The sequence below is a fragment of the Lepidochelys olivacea genome, assembly GCF_965140295.1.
Source record: "Lepidochelys olivacea isolate rLepOli2 genome assembly, chromosome: 2".
Classification (NCBI taxonomy): domain Eukaryota; kingdom Metazoa; phylum Chordata; order Testudines; family Cheloniidae; genus Lepidochelys; species Lepidochelys olivacea.
Window position 1 is genome coordinate 19,685,001 of NC_140412.1, and position 18,995 is coordinate 19,703,995.

The 18,995-nt window shown below is 45.5% G+C and overlaps 1 long non-coding RNA gene across 1 annotated transcript in view; it reads right to left on the reverse strand.

Moving 5' to 3' along the window:
* Window positions 1–18,995, reverse strand: part of LOC311517269 — a 236,300-nt gene that overhangs the window by 98,783 nt on the left and 118,522 nt on the right. The window contains exon 3 of the long non-coding RNA XR_014710650.1: window positions 8,105–8,252. This is a non-coding gene — a long non-coding RNA (uncharacterized lncRNA). The remainder of the gene's footprint in view (window positions 1–8,104; window positions 8,253–18,995) is intronic.

Here is an 18,995-nt window from a genome sequence, read left to right on the forward strand (position 1 = left end):
CTGCCACGTGGCTAGCCCAGCCTTGCAGAAAAATGCATTCAGCAGCAAAAATGCTAACTCCACCTCCCATTTGCTCTTTACAATTCAACAAGATGCAAACTTCAAAGGCTGGCAGAGAACACTTGGATGCTAATGTTATTACGCTATGGCAATCTAACACATAGACACTCTGCTGGAGCCAAAGTGCTTCCCTGGCCCATTCCACCCATCTCTTGTGCTCCCATCATGTATTTCCCCCTCTTTTGCCCCATTCTCCAAAAAATGGGTCCGTCTAGTTTGTGACATGGGGCTTTAAACCTCCCCATTTATTTCTTTCCCACTCGCATCCTGGTAGCGATTGCACCAAGGCTGGCACCTCACCGCTAGATTGAGGGAAGGGTACACAACAGAACTGGTTGGGAAATTGCCAAGCATTTCTAAGTTTGAGCTACCATTAAAAAAAAAAAAAAAAGATTTTCTTCATGTTTCCAGTTTTCAGCCAGCTTTACCACAGTCATGGCAGCCCTGTGCTACATTCACAACAAAGGGCATGGGGGTGCTATAGAATCAATATGGTCTGCAACTTATCAGGCTCCATGGATACCGTTGAAGGGTTCGGTCTGTTCTATGCATAGGCAATGGTATGAGCACTAGCCTAGGACCTGGTTGCCCAAAGTTCAAGTCCCTGTTCCTCCACTGACTCCCTGTGTGATCCTGGGCAAGTCACTCAGCCTCTCTATGCCTCAGTTTCCCAACTGTAAAACAGGGATAATAGCACTTCCCTACCTCCTATGGGTGCTGGGAGGATAACTACATTAATGACTGTGAGGAGCCCAGATACTCTGGGGATGGGGGCCATATAAATATTTAAGATAGACAGAGAACCTCAGGCCTTCCAACTGGCTAAAGACTGAATTGGAATTATTGGATACATGGGTATGTAGAATTGTGGTAATTAATTAATACATACATACATACATACACACACACACACTTTGCACTTCTACTGCATCTTCCTTCAATAGATCTCAGAGCACTCTGCAAACAGTAGAGGACTCAGACTTGCACACCCTCCATGAGGTAGGGAGCTGCCAGTGTTCCAACTTTATAGATAAGAAAACTGAATCCCAGAGAGATGAAGCCCTAGGGTTCTCAGAAAGCACATGTAACAGATGAGACCAGAACCCAATACGTGGATCCTCAGCTGGTGTAAACAGTCCTGATTCCACTGACCTTAGTGGAGGTTACACAAACCCACCAGCTGAGGATCCGCTCCCCAGATCTCTAGTGTCCGTTCCGGTGCCTAATCCCAGACCTCTACCTCAAGATTTTGCTGGAACTGTAGTCCTAACCGTGTACAGAGAAGAAAAACAGGTCATGTTTAAAAACCTATTATCCAACATGTTTTAAACCAAGACAATTTGAAAAAAGACTCTGCATCTAGTGTAGCTAGGACAAGTCACATATATGAAAAAATGTTTATCTGGTCGCAACCAAACTTCATTTGCAAATTCACCTTCAAAAGAGGCTGAAAAGTGGCCCATTCCATAATGGCTGTGATGCGAGGTTATACCATTGCAGAGATCCACTGCCTTCTCCCTACCTGCAGTATATTTTTGAAAGCCTTTGCCCAAGAAGTTTGTTTTGAGGAGGGATTTGAATTAAGAGAACTGAGGATGTTTGGCACTTCGTAAGGGGGAGAATGACCAGACACGCCAGCGATGAGCATGGAAAATATACCTAAATAAAACAGATCCAAGTATACAGGCGGCAGATCAAGGTAAGAGTGGGGAAAAGATACTAAGCCCCAAAGTCAACAGTGAGTGTGTGTTTGGGGGGAGAGGGGGGAGGGAGGGGAGGGGTGTGCAGCAACACGTCAATGCAGAGCCTCACTGACTTCTACATGGGTCACTCAGGTTGGAAGTCTGGGCAAAATACAAAGCGAGCTGGCCTTGCTTTTCCAAATTGCTGCATTCCTGTCCTCTGGCTGGCTGCAGAGAAAGCTGTTAGCCTCTCCTGCTGAGGGTGAGCAACGAAACAAGATCCAGTGAAATTTCACCAGGAACATCACAGCAATCACTGCAGTCACACACAGGGGCAGGAGCTGGGAGAACACTGCTCACGTCCGCCATGGCCCTAACAATGAAGGGAGAAGCCAACATTCCATTTAAAGCTCCAGTTTTGACCCAATGACCTCCTCAGTGCCCTGACTGAATGCAACCACACAGTCTCCCCCCTTTATGCCCTGAGCAAAAATAATACAGGTAATACTTTGGACTTAAATGGCACCTCCTAAGGAAGGATCTCAAAGAGCTTTTAACGAAGCTGGGAAGCGTTATGACACGTATCCTCTCTTTACAAAGCAGGAGACGCACGCGGCTATTTTCAGGGTACGTCTTAACTGCAGAGTTAAGCCCAGGCACTTGCTCAGGTGTTGTCCCAACCAAGTCACCATTCACATACAAAAACCTCTGAATTTAGTGGTACTTCCAACTTGAGCGAGCTGGCCCATCCTGCGCTACTGCATTGCACCTGGGCTGGTAACTCACCCACTTTGCAGTGAAGATATGGCTAAACCAGGGGCGGGCAAACTTTTTGGCCTGAGGGCTGCATTGGGTTTCCAAAATTGTATGGAGTGCCGGTTAGGGGAGGCTGTACCTCCCCGAACAGCCAGGCATGGCACGGCCCCCGCCCCCTATCCAACCCCACCCCCGCTTCTCGCCCTCTGACAGCCCCCCCGGGACTCCTGCCCCATCCAACCCCACCCCCCCATTCCCTGACTGCCCCCGGGACCCCTGCCCCATCCACACACACCCCCACTCTGTCCTCTGGAGTGCCCCCAGACCCCCCACGCCATCCAACCACCCCTTCTCCCTTACCACCCCATCCAACCCCTCTCCTTCCTGACTGCCCCCCCCGAACCCATGCCCCATGCAACCACCCCTTCTCCCTGTCCCCTGCCACCCCATCCAACCCCTCCTCTCATTCCTGACCGCCCCCCGCCCCCCAGGACCCCTACCCCATCCACCCCTCCTGCTCCCTGTCCCCTGACCGCCCCCGGAACCCCTGCCCCTGACTGCCTCCCGCTACCCCTCCTCTCCTTCCTGACTGCCCCCCCCGGGACCCCTGCCCCATCCAACCCCCCTGTTCCCCGACCCCTATCCACACCTCCAGCCCCTAACCACCCTCCGAACTCCCCTCTCCTCTATCCAACCCCCCCTGCTCCCCGCCCCCTTACCACGCTGCCTGGAGCACCAGTGGCTGGTGGTGTGGAGGCAGCTGCACCGTCCGGCTGGAGCCAGCCACGCATCGCACAGCACAGAGCACTGGGTCAGGCCGGGCTCTGCAGCTGCGCTGCCCCGCCCCAGGAGCTCACAGCCCCCCCTGTCCAGAGCATTGTGCAGGGAGCTGAGGCTGCAAGGAAGGGGGACAGCAGGGGTGGGGGGAGGGTGGCACTGGGGGCAAGCCTCCCGGGCCAGGAGCTCAGGGGCCAGACAGGAGGGGCCAGCGGGCTGGATCTGGCCCACAGGCCGTAGTTTGCCCACCTCTGGGCTAAACCATTTAAGTGCGGACAGTCCTGCAGTGTTTTTCCATAACTGCCCGTGTGCCCAGCAGGACAGACATTCACTGGGAAAGAATCAGAGCAGCTCAGCTTACTACAGTACAGAGAACCAAGGGATGTGCCCTCACAAGTCCTTGCACAGGGGTGCAATCAGTGAAGAGAATAACCCAGGCAGGGCTTTGCAGCGTGTCTGCTCATACCCAAACTAGGCTAGCCCAGGTGACTCAGACCCTGGTGTCAATCACCCAAGTTAACTCTGCAGCAAGCAGTGGCTTGCCCAATGTCAAACAGCAAGGGTGAAAAGAAAAGGCGTACTTGTGGCACCTTAGAGACTAACAAATTTAAAGCTCATGCTCAAATAAATTTGTTAGTCTCTAAGGCGCCACAAGTACTCCTTTTCTTTTTGTGGATACAGACCAACACGGTTACTACTCTGAAACCTGTCATTAAGCAAGGGTGAAAAAAATCCAGATCTCCTGCCCCAAGTCCTGTGCTCTAGCCAATATACAGCCCTATACCCCACAAACAGAAGTTGCGTTGGAGGTTTGGAGATGGGCTTAGCAATCTTCCATCTTTTGCAAATATGATATTTTAACAAAAAGCTTCTACAGGAGGAAATATAAACCCTGGAAGCAAACTTGCTGATCTTCTCGAAGTGTAGTTTTAATCCAACTTCTTAAAAATGCAAAACATTCCAAAGCTAAAGCTAATGGCACACCTTGAAACCGGCGTAAAGTGAGAAAAAGGACAGCACTAACACTAACAGAAACAAGACCACCTCTCTGAAAATGAACAATGGGCTGTTTTTAATGAGGGTTCCTCATCAGCATGCAGAATACAGGCACACCCGGCCATCTCTAAATAGTTAAGCGGGACACTTCTGGATTTCACACAGGTCTCTGCTATTAATGCCTTCAGAAGTTGACACTATACTTTATTAACACAAGACAGTAAATTGACAAAGACTTGGCTGTGGTGCAACATTTAACTTCATTCTAAACATGGGTAATTTATGCGACAACCTGGCTATTGAATGTGTGTGGACGGAGGTCTGTCCATGCAGACCTGATTGCAGGGACAGGGCTTTGCATTGTAACTGGGCTCAACAGAAGCTATGCCCTTGACCCCGAAGTAGTTTTCTTTGTAGAATTTTTGGCTAGTGTACTCCTGGATTTTACATGCAATCTGTTTGTTCCAACCTAAAATTCTTGGTAAAACTTTAATATATCTTTGCAGAAGTCTTGACAAGTTCCACTTACCAGAGGAGAATAAATCCACATTGAGTCTGGAAATATATTCAACATCAACACCATATCTATTGAACGTTTTGGAAAGCACAACTGTAATCACCAAGATCTTGGTCACCATCAGGGATCAAACCCAGGACCTATGCTAAGAACATGAGCCTCTACACATCCTGAGCTAAAGTCCTAAATCCCCTGACTAGTGGTTGTAGTAGACTAGACTAGTGTCCTCTGTGGATAAACTTCACACAGGGGGGAACACACACACTCATCAGTACAAAATACCAGCTTGTTTATGTTATGATGAGTGTGCCGAAATTGAGGGGGGAATTCCTTTCAAAAAAATAAACCAGACAAATATGACGCTGACCAAAGGGGAGCTCTGGGAAGGAGGATGCAGAGCCTGAGGCAAACTAATCATTCAGAAAGTGTTGAAATCCCAGGTCCATCATGCAGAAAGTGTTGAGATAACATGGTAACATGAACCTGATAATTTGAGCCCTTTGTAGATAATTGACAAGATAAATCCTGCCCCAGCTATCCTGTTAACACCATTGTGTGCTTTTCAGCTGCGACATGTTACCAAGGCAGCACCATGCCATAAGCTAATAGTGGCTTGGAGCAGCCATCAAAAGGCAGGCATGCGACATGTCTGCCCCTTCACTAACATCCATCCAACATACCCCAACCTGGGGCCACACCCAGACGTTTTGGACAGGTAGCTTGCATTCTGTTCTCTGGAAAGACAGGCCTGAGCTAGGGTTGGCAGATTAGAACTTTCCCAGAGTATGGCAGTTTGGATGCAATCCTCTGGTTCATACACTTTGGAGACAGACCTAAGCTGCAGAGTTCAGAGCAGGAATTGCAACCAAACTTCCACATAGTTCAGATTTAAAGGGATTTTCATACCCAGGGGTTAGCCGTGGCCTGCACAGCTCAGTTGGGCTCCAGAACCAAAATTTCCTCCAAGCATAAGGGTGTTGTGGTCCTGGACCCTCCCTAGCCTTCACAAACAAGTAAAAACCAAACCGTACCCACTTTACTCCTCATCCCAGATGTCTCAAATGCCCAACTACTAATGCCAAGATATCACAATCCTGCTTCTGGAGTTTGCTCATGCTGAGAGGGGCTTATCTGTGGAAAGCGCACAGGGCTGGGCTAACAACTGTGGGGAAGCATTTCCCTCTCTCTCAATAGTGAGAAGCAAATGGGAGCAGGATTATTTCAGACAGATGACAAAACAGCAGTCTCTGTTTAGTAATCAAAATCTCCCAGGAGCTACGATCAGAGTTCAAGGAAGGGGAAGCACATAGGTGGCAGGTACCATAGGCTGTGCATCCCCCCATGCTCCCCCCAACCCCCTCCTCCCCGCTTCCCGCTCTGTGATGCGACTCCAGTACCACTGTGTGGTGGCCCCGGCTTGGGTTGGGCCATGGCGTCTGCCCTCCCAGTACTAAGGGGCTGGGGGGGGGGGGCAGTGGTGCAGTGGGGGGCCTCTAGTCTGGGTGTGGAAGGGGCGGGGATGTGGGATAGCCTCCCCCAGCCAGCGGTTCATGTACCGCCCACGGGGAAGCACATCTCCCCTTCCCTGCTAAGGGCAGAGAGAGCATGTGCCCCTCCCTCTGCTGAGCAACTGGGTGAACTCAGCTCCCCCCACGTCCCTCCTCCTTGGCTGATAAAGGGAGAGCTCATCAGGCAGGGGGATCTGATCTGGGGTTAGCAAAAGGAGCGGGAGACTGACTGGCCAGCTTCTGGGCTCCCAGCTTTGCAATCAGTAGGTAGTGCAGCAGCATCTGATGGGAGAAGATCCCCTGCTGGGAATTCTATAACCACCTCATCTAAAGGAACAGCTGTCCCCCACCCTTTGCTTCCAGACAGATAAATAAATGCATAAAACATTAAAACATTGCATAAAATTCCTCTTTTGAAATGTCTTTAGATCTTCTGAAGTGCAGGAAATTGCATCAGGCATTTCAACATCTGGGGGCAAAAATCCCCAGAGCTTCTATTTTTGCTCATAGGTTCTGCACCCTGATCAAGTCTAAATGGCATTGTTTATATACGCTGTACACCCATGTATATTGCTTGCACCGAGCCTACAGGTTAGGGACGCAAGTTTCTTTTGGACACCATTCTCTTCCTGTTTGTCTAAATGCTCAGACACTACAGTGATAGCAGTGTTATAGAAACCAGAAAGGGTCCCCAGGTCCTTCCCCTTCCTGTATCCTATCATCACTAACACAGAATCTTGTGACAACAGCCACCAAACTGCCAAAAACTGCCACTCCTATTTCGATCTACTTTACCCACTGATTGGGGAAAAGTTACACAATGATTTTCAGTGCAGAAATTCACACTACCAGAAATGTGGGACATTTTGCCAGCCAGCATTCAGTTTGCTACATGTTTCTGGATGGCTAATTCAATGGGAACAGCCAACATTACTAATAAAAGTTGTTCTCAATTCGAGGAGGGGCCTCGAACGTATTCCAAGGGGAAAAAAGTTGTTCTCTTCGAGCAGTTCCACTGAAACGGTGTCCACTGTTTGCAGAGAAATTTGAAAACCGACTTTGGTTTAAAATGATCATAGTCTGGTGATGAAGATCCTCTAGATTCTAAAATACCTGTGATCTTTTTACATGCCACCATCCACCTAATCAAAAAGTTTACAGAAACTCCACCAAAAACTGTTAATCCATTATAGCGTGACTCGTGATAATACAGTCTGTAAATCCCTCGTCTCACTGTAGCAGCATCTAATGAAACCCTAGCACCAGAACTGTGGACACCTCTTGGTCACATCATGACGCAATTACGCAGAAAAAGAGGCCAACCAAAAGGAAACCATACTGGAGAACCATAAAACTATAAAATGCAAAGTGTGGCCACTGGAAAGCGTGAGAAGCAAGAACCAGCTTCAAAGGGGATTTAGCAAGCCAGGGACTTGTCGACACTCAAAAACTGTACCACTTTAACTATACCAATTTAACTAAAGCAGTATAACCTCCCCTCTTCACACACAGACCCCTTCACCCCAGCTAGTGTAGGTGCAATTACACCAGTATAGTTTATTCCTGTATGGGGTGGGGAATAAACTATGCGGTATATGGTATCTGGGCTGTACCAATATAACTAAAAAAAATAAAATCACACCCTAACCAACATAAAAGGGAAGTTGCAAAATGTCCCTTTCAGAATTCTTTATCTGAGCATTCCTCAAATTAGCAGTGGACAATGACAAACATCCTGCCATAAGAAAAATCAGGGATTAAGAACATTTTCACCTTTGCTGAATTCTTTCAGGAGCAAAATCTCTTACCTGATGGAAAGCTGATCCAAGGTCAGTGTACCTGGCTGACTGGGAAACAGCCCAGGAAAGAATCCAACACAGTAGCTCAGCAACTTTCATTTTCTTTTTTCTCTCTTTGGCTGAAATCTTTTGCAGAAAGACCCTGAAATGCATGAACCTGGAGACAGAAACAAAATTATGGAGAGAGCGCACAAAGCAAAAAATGACACATTTTGGTGAAGCTGATCTTCTTTATTTGTAGGATTTTCTTAGGCTAGACCTACAACCAAAAACTTTTGCTGGGAAAGCAATGTTGGTGAGGGGTGTGAGTTTTTGCAAAAGTCCTAATGTACATGTGGTTATACTGACAAAAGTGTTTTTAACCGTGTAACTTATTTAGTGCAGGAAACCAGTATAGACTACACCAGAAAAAGCACTTTTTTGTCAGCACAAGCTGTCTCTACACTACATGGGTTTGCTTGTATAAATACACTGGAAACCCTTTCAAATGTAGACCTGGCCCAATTGACTGTTAAACTCACAAGACTGATTCTCTTCTCACTCACACCATTTTTACAGGGGTGCAACTCCTCTGATTTCAGTGGAGTATGCCCAAATTACAATGGTGTGAGTGAGAAAAGTTTTAACTAGGGCTATCAAGCGATTAAAACAATTAATCGCGATTAATCGCACGATTAAAAAATTAATCACAATTAATCATGCTGTTAAACAAGAACAGAATACTATTTATATAAATATTTTTGGATATTTTCCACATTTTAAAATATATTGATTTCAATTACAACACAGAATACAAAGTGTATAGTACTTGCTTTATATTTATTTTTTATTACAAATATTTGCACTTTAAAAAAAATAAAAGAAATAGTATTTTTCAATTCACTTATACAAGTATTGAGTGCAATATCTATCATAAAAGTTCAACTTAGCAATGTAGAATTCTGTACAAAAAAACCTCTGCATTCAAAAATAAAACAAAAATGTAAAATTTTAGATCCAGCAAGTCTACTTCTTGTTTAGACAATCGCTCAGACAGACAAACAAGTTTGTTTACATTTCCAGGAGATAATACTGCTCGCTTCTCGTTTACAATTTCACCTGAAAGTGAGAACAGATGTTCGCATGGCACTGTTGTAGCCGGCGTTGCAAAATATTTACGTGACAGACGTGCTAGAGATTCAAATGTCCCTTCAAGCTTCAACCACCATTCCAGAGGACCTGTGTTCATACTGATGTTGGGTTCTGCTCAATAATGATCCAAGGCAGTGGAGATCAACATATGTTCATTTTCATCATCATGAGTCAGATGCCAACATCAGAAGATTGATTTTCTTTTTTGGCGGTTCAGGATCTGCAGTTTCCACAAAAGAGTGCTGCTCTTTTAAAACTTCTGAAAGCATGCGCCACATCCCGTCCCTCTCAGATTTTGGAAGGCACTTCAGATTCTTAAATCTTGGGTCAAGTGCTGTACCTATCTTTAGAAATCTCACATTGGTACCTTTTTTTACGTTTTGTCAAACCTGCAGTGAAAGAGTTCTTAAAACGAACAACATGCTGGGTCATCATCCGAGACTGCTATAACATGAAATATATGGCAGAATGCAGGTGTAAAACAGAGCAGGAGACATAAAACTGTCCCCCAAGGAGTTCAGTCACAAATTTAATTAACACATTTTTTTTAACGAGTATCATCAGCATGGAAACATGTCCTCTGGAATGGTGGCTGAAGCATGAAGAGGCATATGAATGTTTAGCATACCTGGCACGTAAATACTTTGCAATGCCGGCTACAGAAGTGCCATGCAAACGACTGTTCTCGCTTTCAGGGGATATTGTAAAAAGCGGGCAGCATTACCTTCCGTAACGGTAAACAAACTTGTTTCTCTTAGTGATTGGCTGAACAAGAAGTAGGACTTAGTGGACTTGTAGGCGCTAAAGTTTTACATTGTTTTGTTTTTGAGTGCAGTTATGTAACAAAAAAATCTACATTTGTAAGTTGTGCTTTCACGATAAGGAGATTTCACTACGGTACTTGTATGAGGTGAACTGAAAAATATTATTACTTTTGTTTGTCATTTTTACTGTGCAAATATTTGTAATAAAGACAACAAAGTAAGCACTGTACGCTTTGTATTCTTGTTGTAATTGAAATCAATATACTTTAAAAAGTAGAAAAACACCCAAAAATATTTAATACATTTCAATTGGTATTCTATTGTTTAACAATGTGATTCAAACTGCAATTAATCACAATTAACTTTTTAAATCACGATTTTTTTTAGTTAATCACGTGCGTTAACTGTGATTAATCAACAGCCCTAGTTTTAAAGTTTTAATCCACCAAGCGGTGTATGAAAGTAAATAGTAGGTCTGCCTTTCCATGGGAGTAGTGTAATGTGTGTACATCAAAATCAATAATACGATACACGTAGAGGGTCTGAGCACCCACAGCACCAATTAAAATCACTGGGCACTGCATGTGCTCAGCACCGATTTAAACCAGGCCTGTGTCTTCTTCTGAATGTCGAGCCAGTGCTGGATGAGGCTGGAATCCAGTTAGGCCTCTGGTACTAGGCTTTCATGCTGCTAGGATCTTGAGTGATATTGCTTTAAAAAAAGAAAAGGGCAATTCTCCAGTATTGGCCTTGGAAATGGTTATTCATAATTAGAGTCACGTGAACTGGGTACGGGGGGGAAAATAACCTTCAGAATGAAAAATAAATTGCAATTTTCACAGCAAGACTCAACACAGTTACCCCGAGAAGAAAAGCAGCCTTAGCAACAGGAGAAAGATGTCTGGCTGCTGGGGTTTGTTGCTTTTCCTGAACTACTGAGGAATTTCAGAGGAGGGGAAAGGTTAAAAAAATTGAGTTTAATCAGAAGGGCCATTGATGCAAGTGCAAAACTTCCAATCCCAGTCATTCAACCCATTGCACCACAGCAATCAGAATCAGCCAAAGCCAACTGGAGGGTGGGGGGAGTTTTACATACTCCATACCTAGAGAAGTCCCCAGTACCCTCCACCCAGGAGGGTGGCTGAATTAAAGCCATCTTCAAGTATTTGATTTTGGCTTGAGAACAAAGGTACATCTCAGGTTTTTAAACCACAATTTTCAAAGTTGTCTCTGAGGTGGGGTAATCACCAGGTTGACAGCTGACTCCAGAGCAGATCCTTGTACAGAACAGCACATTTACCCTGAACTTGGACTGGCTTGGCAACATCCCTGGGCCCTGTAGTGTGGGAAAGCCAGCTTTGGGAATGACCACTGGTCGTCTGCTCCACAGACCAGCTACTGGATCTCAGGTGCATGTTAGATGAGACACCCTAGGACTTATACACGTAACCATCACCTTCATCCTAACTTTCTCAATGATTCATACAATGACAATGACTTCGGCCTCAGAGTCTGTACATCTTCTCTGTGGGTTTGAGGAAGAGTGCTCTGACTAAGGCAGTGGTTCTCAACCTATTTACCATCGTAGGCCACATGTGCAGCCCACAGCCGAGACGACCTGTACAGCCCTGAGGATGTCACACGGGCTGCAGCTGTGTGCTGATTGCACCTCAGGTTGAGAACCACTGGACGAAGGGCTTGTACACACCAGCGCTTATTTCGGTATAACTTAAGTCGCTCAGGGATGTGGAAAAGCCACACACACACACCCCCACACACACACACCCCGAGCGATGAGAGTTACACCGACCTACACGCTGGTGTGGACAGCGCTTTGTTGGTGGGAGAAGCTCTCCTACCAACACAGCTGCCGACACTGGGGGAGGCGGCGTAATTATGCCACTGGGAGAACTCTCTTCCCCAACGGCAGAGAGCGCCTGGGCTCGCAGTGCTACGGCAGCATGGCTACGTTGGTACAGCTATGCTGAGGTAGCAACTGTAGTGTAGACGAGCCCTCAGGCTCTCAGAAAAACAGACAGAGGAGGGTTTACAGAGCATGAGCTCTATGCTCCCTCTGGATTAAGAAGGATCCCCGGCATGACAGCACACAGCTGTCACCATTACACAACAGCCTTCTTCAGCTAAGGATGTCCAAAAACTATTCATGCTGACTAAGGGCTTGTCTACATGAGGATATTTACCATGGTAGTTATAGCGCTATAACTCTCCATGTGGACACACTTATTGCAAATGGCCTAAATTAAACTGGAAAATGGTTCTCTTATTCTGGAACAAGAGTGTCCACATGGGGTGTTATACTGGTATAGATACAGCAGCATAACTATGCATATATGTCTAATTATTCTGGTAAATTTCCCTGTGTACACAAGCCCAGAGTTTCACAATATCCCTAAGTGCTGGGTCTCAAACCAATTTTACAGAAGGGCTAACAGACACAGATAGCGTTCACCTTGACCTGCTAACATACACAACAACTGTCTTGTCCATACTAGTAGGATTTTATCATGTGTCGGTTGCAAGTGTTTAGCTAAGCACATAGTTTAAAAAAAAAAAAACTAAAAAAAAAGTCATTATGAAGATGAAGCTAGAAAGGTTAATTGACTTGCTCAAGTTCCTGGCTCCCACCCCTGTTCCTAAACCACACTCTTTCTCAGACAGAGACAAATCAACCCCCTTCACCTTTCCAGAATCCATTCTTGACTTTTTTTGTGTAACATATTTGTAGGTACTCAGTACAGGAATGCAGGACTCTAGTTTCTTCCTTGTCTGCCTATAACTTAGCAATGTTGGCCTGCTAGAATGGGGGGTGGGAGGGTGTTAGCATGATTGAAGGACAGAAGTACATTGTACAAGCAGTAGTGGGCCACATTCTCACCTACACTGAAGCCCCTTTACACCACTCAGACTTTCACTTTGCTCTATATATTACTTTGTTTTTAAAAAAAAAAACGTTGGTGAATGCTCTTTTACCTTCCATTTCTCCCTCACCAATAAGCCTGCCTACTGACACACTGCCAGACTCCATCCTTACCTTGACCCATTGCCTGGTGAAACTTCTATTCCCCCATTCAGCACCTCACGTTAGGACCACTGTGAAATTCCTCTCACTTACAGTCTCCTTAAAAAAACCTCCCACTTCCATGAATATCGGGGGGGGGGGGGGTGAGAGGTCCCCAGAATGCTGTGACAGACTCAGACTCTCACCCCACCCCATCCTACCTCCCACCAGCAACATGAGCTCGGGGAAGAAAGTAACTGGTGGGAAAGGTCACCAAGAGTCCAGCCCATAAGAGCAACGACAAGCTGCTCCAGCAGTGACCATTGGACACTGATAGGGTCATTCGTGCCCAATGGTTTTTTTCGTGATATACCTTGGACATTCTTTCTCCTCTGCGGACTGGCTACTTGCACCAACTCCCTCCCACCCCGACTCATACTAACTTCACTTCAGCCTCACTCCGTGCTCTCCGCATCCCCCACAAGCCCTCTGACCACTCCCTTCTTTTTTGTCTTCCCATTTATCCCAATTCCCTCTCAACTAAACCCCACCCCAAAAAAGTCAAGAAACCAACAAAAATATCAGAATCAATGTGACATTTCTGAACCCTCCCATTGTTCACACTGTTTGTGTCTTATGTCCCTTCCCCACCCCACTGCAACCCTATCTCTGTTCTGCCTATCTAGATCAGTGGCAGGTAACCTGCAGCCCGCCAGGGTAATCTGCTGGCGGGCCGTGAGACAGTGTTTATACTGACCGTCTGCAGGCACAGCCGCCCGCAGCTCCCGTTGGCTGGGAACGGCAAACTGCAGACACTGGGAGCTGTGGGCAGCTGTGGCTGTGGACAGTCAATGTAAACACTGTCTTGCGGCCCGCCAGCAGATTACCCTGACAGGCCACAGGCTGCCCACCACTGATCTAGATTGTAAGCTCCTTGGGGCAGGAGCCCATTGAACGGTGCCTAGCACAACAGGTTGGCTGTGTATGGGGTCCTTAGGCATTACCATAATACAAATGAATAATAATGAGATCTGTAATTTTACTTCGAGACAACAACGCAACAGGGTCCCTACTAGTATCCACCCCCACTTCCAATTCAAAGTTTCCCTCTTGGGCTTCCACTGAGTTGTTTCCATCCTGCCTTTTCCTAAACCTCACATCCACATACTCTCCCCCACCCCCACCATCTTTCTCTCCTAACCTTCACTTAGTCCCATCCGATTCCACAGCCAGAAGTCACCCCACATCCATCCAAATCTCTCTCCCTGAGCCACCAATGCAGTCCCTCTGTTATCTTTCCTGACTGAAAGAGGTGGACGTAAACCCTCTACACTTCACCATGGTCTCGTGCTGCACAAACAAAGGAGCTTCTACCTACGTTTGAAGCATCAAGCATCATCCTTACAATCGAAGTGTCAGCAAGATCCAAAGTGACAGCATGAACAAGAAGTGGTGGTGTTTTATATAGATAAAAATAAGGGGATGGGTGGGGTGGGGGGGCAGGGGAGGATAAAAAATAAATTAAAGAAGATTACCAAATCTAATTATGAAATCATGGAAAGTTATTTCCAGTTGTAACTATCATATTTCAAAATGTGGATATGCTTGGCCTGAAGCCACACATACCACTTGGACAGTGATCTAGTCAGATCCGTAAGCTAAGGTCAGGCCTCATCTGTACTTTCATGAGAGTTCTTCAAGGAAAACACAGGGGCTAGAGATATTAGGGTTCAGTAGGGAGTATTCCTCCCCTTGCATCACCACTGTAGCACTGTCCTAGCATGGTGTCAAGGAGCACTGTTCTGCTGGAGGAACTATTTTTAAGATAAGATGTAAGCTATGGCCCGGATATCAAAATCCTTAAAGAGCCCCTGACCCATTTAGCAAGAGGTAAGGATGTAGCCCCAGTGTCTTGGTCAAATCTTTACAGGGACAATTCCTTTTTGCCTACATGAAAACACAGTTGGCATGGAATGGTGTCATTCCCCAGAGAAAACATATGCACATATTGTATATACAAAAGCTGTAAAGCACTCCAGGAGCCTTCTGGGAAAACAGTACTAAAATACTACACAATATTTATTATTTCTATATGGCCAACAGTATACTAGTCACTTTACAGACAAGATCACTGCACCCAAAAGCTTATAATTTACATCGACAAGATGGGGGAATGAAGGGAGGGCATGGAAGGAGGTCTGTTTGAATGGTGAAGATTAGAGCACTCTTCATTAGAGCTAAAACTTTTTAAAATTATTATTAATTATTATTCTTCAAGATTTTGGATAACGATTATCTGTTCTAACATATGTTTTCTGGAGAGAACAGATAATCCTGAAATGTAAACAGAGCTCCAAGAGCAATCTTCTCATCTTGGATTACAGCACAAAGTTTTCATAACTTTCCCATCCCTTTTGCTCTCGTTTTACTGGATTATTTAGTAACCGTCACAATGGATGAATTACACACACAATGTAACTCAACACCACTATCCCCAAGAGGCACTTAACTGGTAGCTCCAAGCCAGGTGCTAACCTTGGTTATTTTAGCTCCTTGATTCCCCAAAAAAGAAACCACAATGAAAACCTCAAGTGAAATTGGCCTAACCTCTCCTGGAGATTTCGATTTCAATCCTACGTGGGTGCTACTTGAAACTCCATGAAAGGAGCTTCTTAAATAAAAAGGTTTGCAGTGAAGCATGGCAGTAAAACTGGGTTCAAAGCCTGTATCACTGGCTCATCATGAATTCATTAACCCTTGGAAAACTAGCACTTCCCACAGTGCCAGCCAAAGCAAGGATCAGCAACACCCAAGAAACAGAAGAATGGCCATACTGGGTCCAGCCAGCCCTGTATCCTGTCTTCCAACAGTGGCCAGTGCCAGATGCATCAGGGGAATGAACAGGGCAATTATTGAGTGATTCATCCCCTGCCGTCCAGTCCCAGCATCTACTATGTACCTGCACTATGTGGCCTGCATAACTCTACTGAGTGCCTCGCAGTCTAACATCTGTATCTTACCTCACAGGAGAGTTGTGAAGAAAGTGCTACTATCCTCATTGCACAGGTGGAGAAGTGAGGCTCAGAGACAGAGGCAAATTTTCCAAAGCATTTAAGTGATTTAGGGGCACAACTCCAATTAAAGTCACCCTATTGACAAAATTATGCCAGTATGACATTTTAGGAACAAACTGGCCCTAGGGTTCCTAAGTCACTTAGATGCTTCTGAAAATTTCACTCTACGTGTCTACAGTCTCACAGGAAGTTTGCAGCAGAGCTGGGAAGTACACCCATGGCTCTCAAGCCCTAGGCAGATGCCCTAACCATGGAGATATCTCTGAGATATCCTCTCTGAGCACTAGCTGCTTATAAAGCTCACAGGATTGTGCGAAAACCTCTCTCAGCTTTGATCCAAGCGGACTCCCACTTAGCAAAATCTGGAGTTTGAATGTATGAAAAAAAACAACAAAAAAGCTCACCTTATTTTGGAGGGGGAGGGAGCCACTTTCCATCTTTTTTATGTATAAAGAAACAACAAAGGGGAGAAACTCAATTTTTTAAAAATCCTTTTCATGTCACCATTAAAGATATTCCATGAGCTTCCAGTACAGTTTGGATCCCTTCCCACCTACTGTTTGCTTGATAGAAACAAGATGCTATAAGGTAGAGTAAATGAAGTTTTAAGCTCTTTGGAGCCGGGACTATGGACAAGCTTGTCAGGAGTGATTAGTGATTTTACATGCCTCCCTCTAGGGTGACCAACTTGACACACCATAAAGGTCCTGAATTCTAGAGATTGGGTGTTGCTCAGTGTTTTCTGAAAATCAGTCCCCCTTTAGGTGTCTTAAGTTGGACTCTCAAAGATCAAGGTATGCAACAAATCACTAGTCACTGTTGACAACCTTGGCCTATTTCTTCTCAACTATTTTTATGGCACTCCGCTCAACGGACCCAGACTTTGATCAGGATCTTTGAGTGCTATTACAACAGAAATATCAAAGAGCAACAAGACACAATTTTTCCTAGCTCTCTCTCATCTCTGTGTGTGAAAGAGGATCTTTACAGGCTACCTGAGGCGGTGAGCAATTTCTAGTACATGGAATCTGAGCAGAATCTATTTTGCCATAATCCCTGTAGTGTTGTACTCAGCCATTAGCCAGCTCTTTCAATGCTGAGGAAATCAATAGTAGGAATATACACAAAGGGCAAGATCTTTGGGGAAAGGACTTTGGCTTTAGTCTAACACACTTTCAGGCATTTGGGAATAACATGTAATAAATCTCAAACTTGAGCAATCATCTGATGTGCTACGTGTAACTGAACAGGTGGTTTTGGATATGACCTCCTTGGGGCGAAGGCCAATTGTAAAGCATCAGCCCCATTGTAGGTGCTCAGTGAATTAATCATCATCATCATAATTATCCAAAGGGTAAATTCAATGCCTTCCTGCAGTGGGGAAACACTCTATTAAATACTAATTATTGGTGTATTGTTAATAACAATCTAAAAACTGCAGCAACCTCAGCAGATCAACAGAAAAGACAAGACGGGAAGTCATCCTTACTTTATTTAGCTTCAGTTCAACAATTCCTTTGGACCTGCTTGGAGCAATACACCACGTGCTGAAAGAGTGGCAAATGACACTGACTGCCTTCCTTCATAGCTGAACCCCATCAGTGTCCGGCTAAGCAGTAAAACAAAAGAGCTGACAGGTCCTTGGGGTCTTTGGGGAGAGAACTGACCATTAGAGGCTGACAAGCAGACACACTTGAATGGAAAATACTGGGCCACCTGACCCTGCTTCTGGTTAATGTACTTTCCCATCCGTCTCTCTCTCTCTCTTTTCATCCTCCTACCCACAGAGGCATTTTGTGCCTCAGTGGCTGTGATATTAGGGACCCATCTGCTAGCCTCTTCACGTGGAATCCTCACATCTCCAGCTTAAAATGAGCACGTCACTTTCCTCAGTGGCACTAATCTGCTTGTGATACCATGGTCAGTTATCACACAAGGTTCTGATTCAGTCATATTATCCCCAACCCACTCCTATAGCAGATAGACTACACCCAATTTTACCATCTAACCCCTCTCTAACCTCACCTTCTTCATTTTAATTCAGCAAAAGGAAAGATTTGGACCTCTATAGTAGGTCTACACTGCAGCTGGGAGGCATGCTTCTAGCTGCAGTGTAAACATACCCTATGAGAAGGGTGTAAGAAGGTTCCGTAATGTTACCCTATCCAAGGTGTAACAGACCAGCCAGTATTTCTGAGGGTCTGAAGGATGATATCTCCATGTGACATACTGGAGATCCACTATCTCCCCTGCTTGTCCTCTCCCGGTTTCAACCTCCCCCATCCCCCAAACTCCTCCAAGCTGAAGCCACACTTTTTCCCATGCTCCCCCAACCACCACCCCCGCACCCCAACTCTCCTGCACATACAAAATGGACCCTACAGCCCCATGATCTGTCCCAACCTGGCTCCTCTCAGATTCCCACCCAGACCTCCTTTGTACCCACCCACAACCTTGAAGCTTACAATCACCCATCCCCTGCATCCTGCTTTTATTCATCATTCAACGTATTCTGTAGGGAAGCAAGGGCATGCAAGGATGGGGGGATAATGCTGAAGAGTTGTGAGAAGCATTGGGGCAATCCAGGCCTGGGCATGAGCAGGCTCTATAGGGAGATATGGGGGAGAAATACAGCAGTGTGGATGTTCAGGAGGGCATGGGAGATATGAAGGCTCTGTAGGAGAACATATAGGAGATAATACATATCACCGCTGACAGCCATCCACGTAAATAATCTTCAATATTAACAGACATTTGATTTAAAAAGCTGAGAAATTCCCACAGAAGAAATCTTTGTTAACTTTGAGATAAGGTACGTGGCCTGCTTGTCCCACCTGCGCAAATCCTAAAAAACAAAGAGATAAATGGCTCAGTTATTGAAAACTCAGATATCACTTTCCCTTTTCAGACTC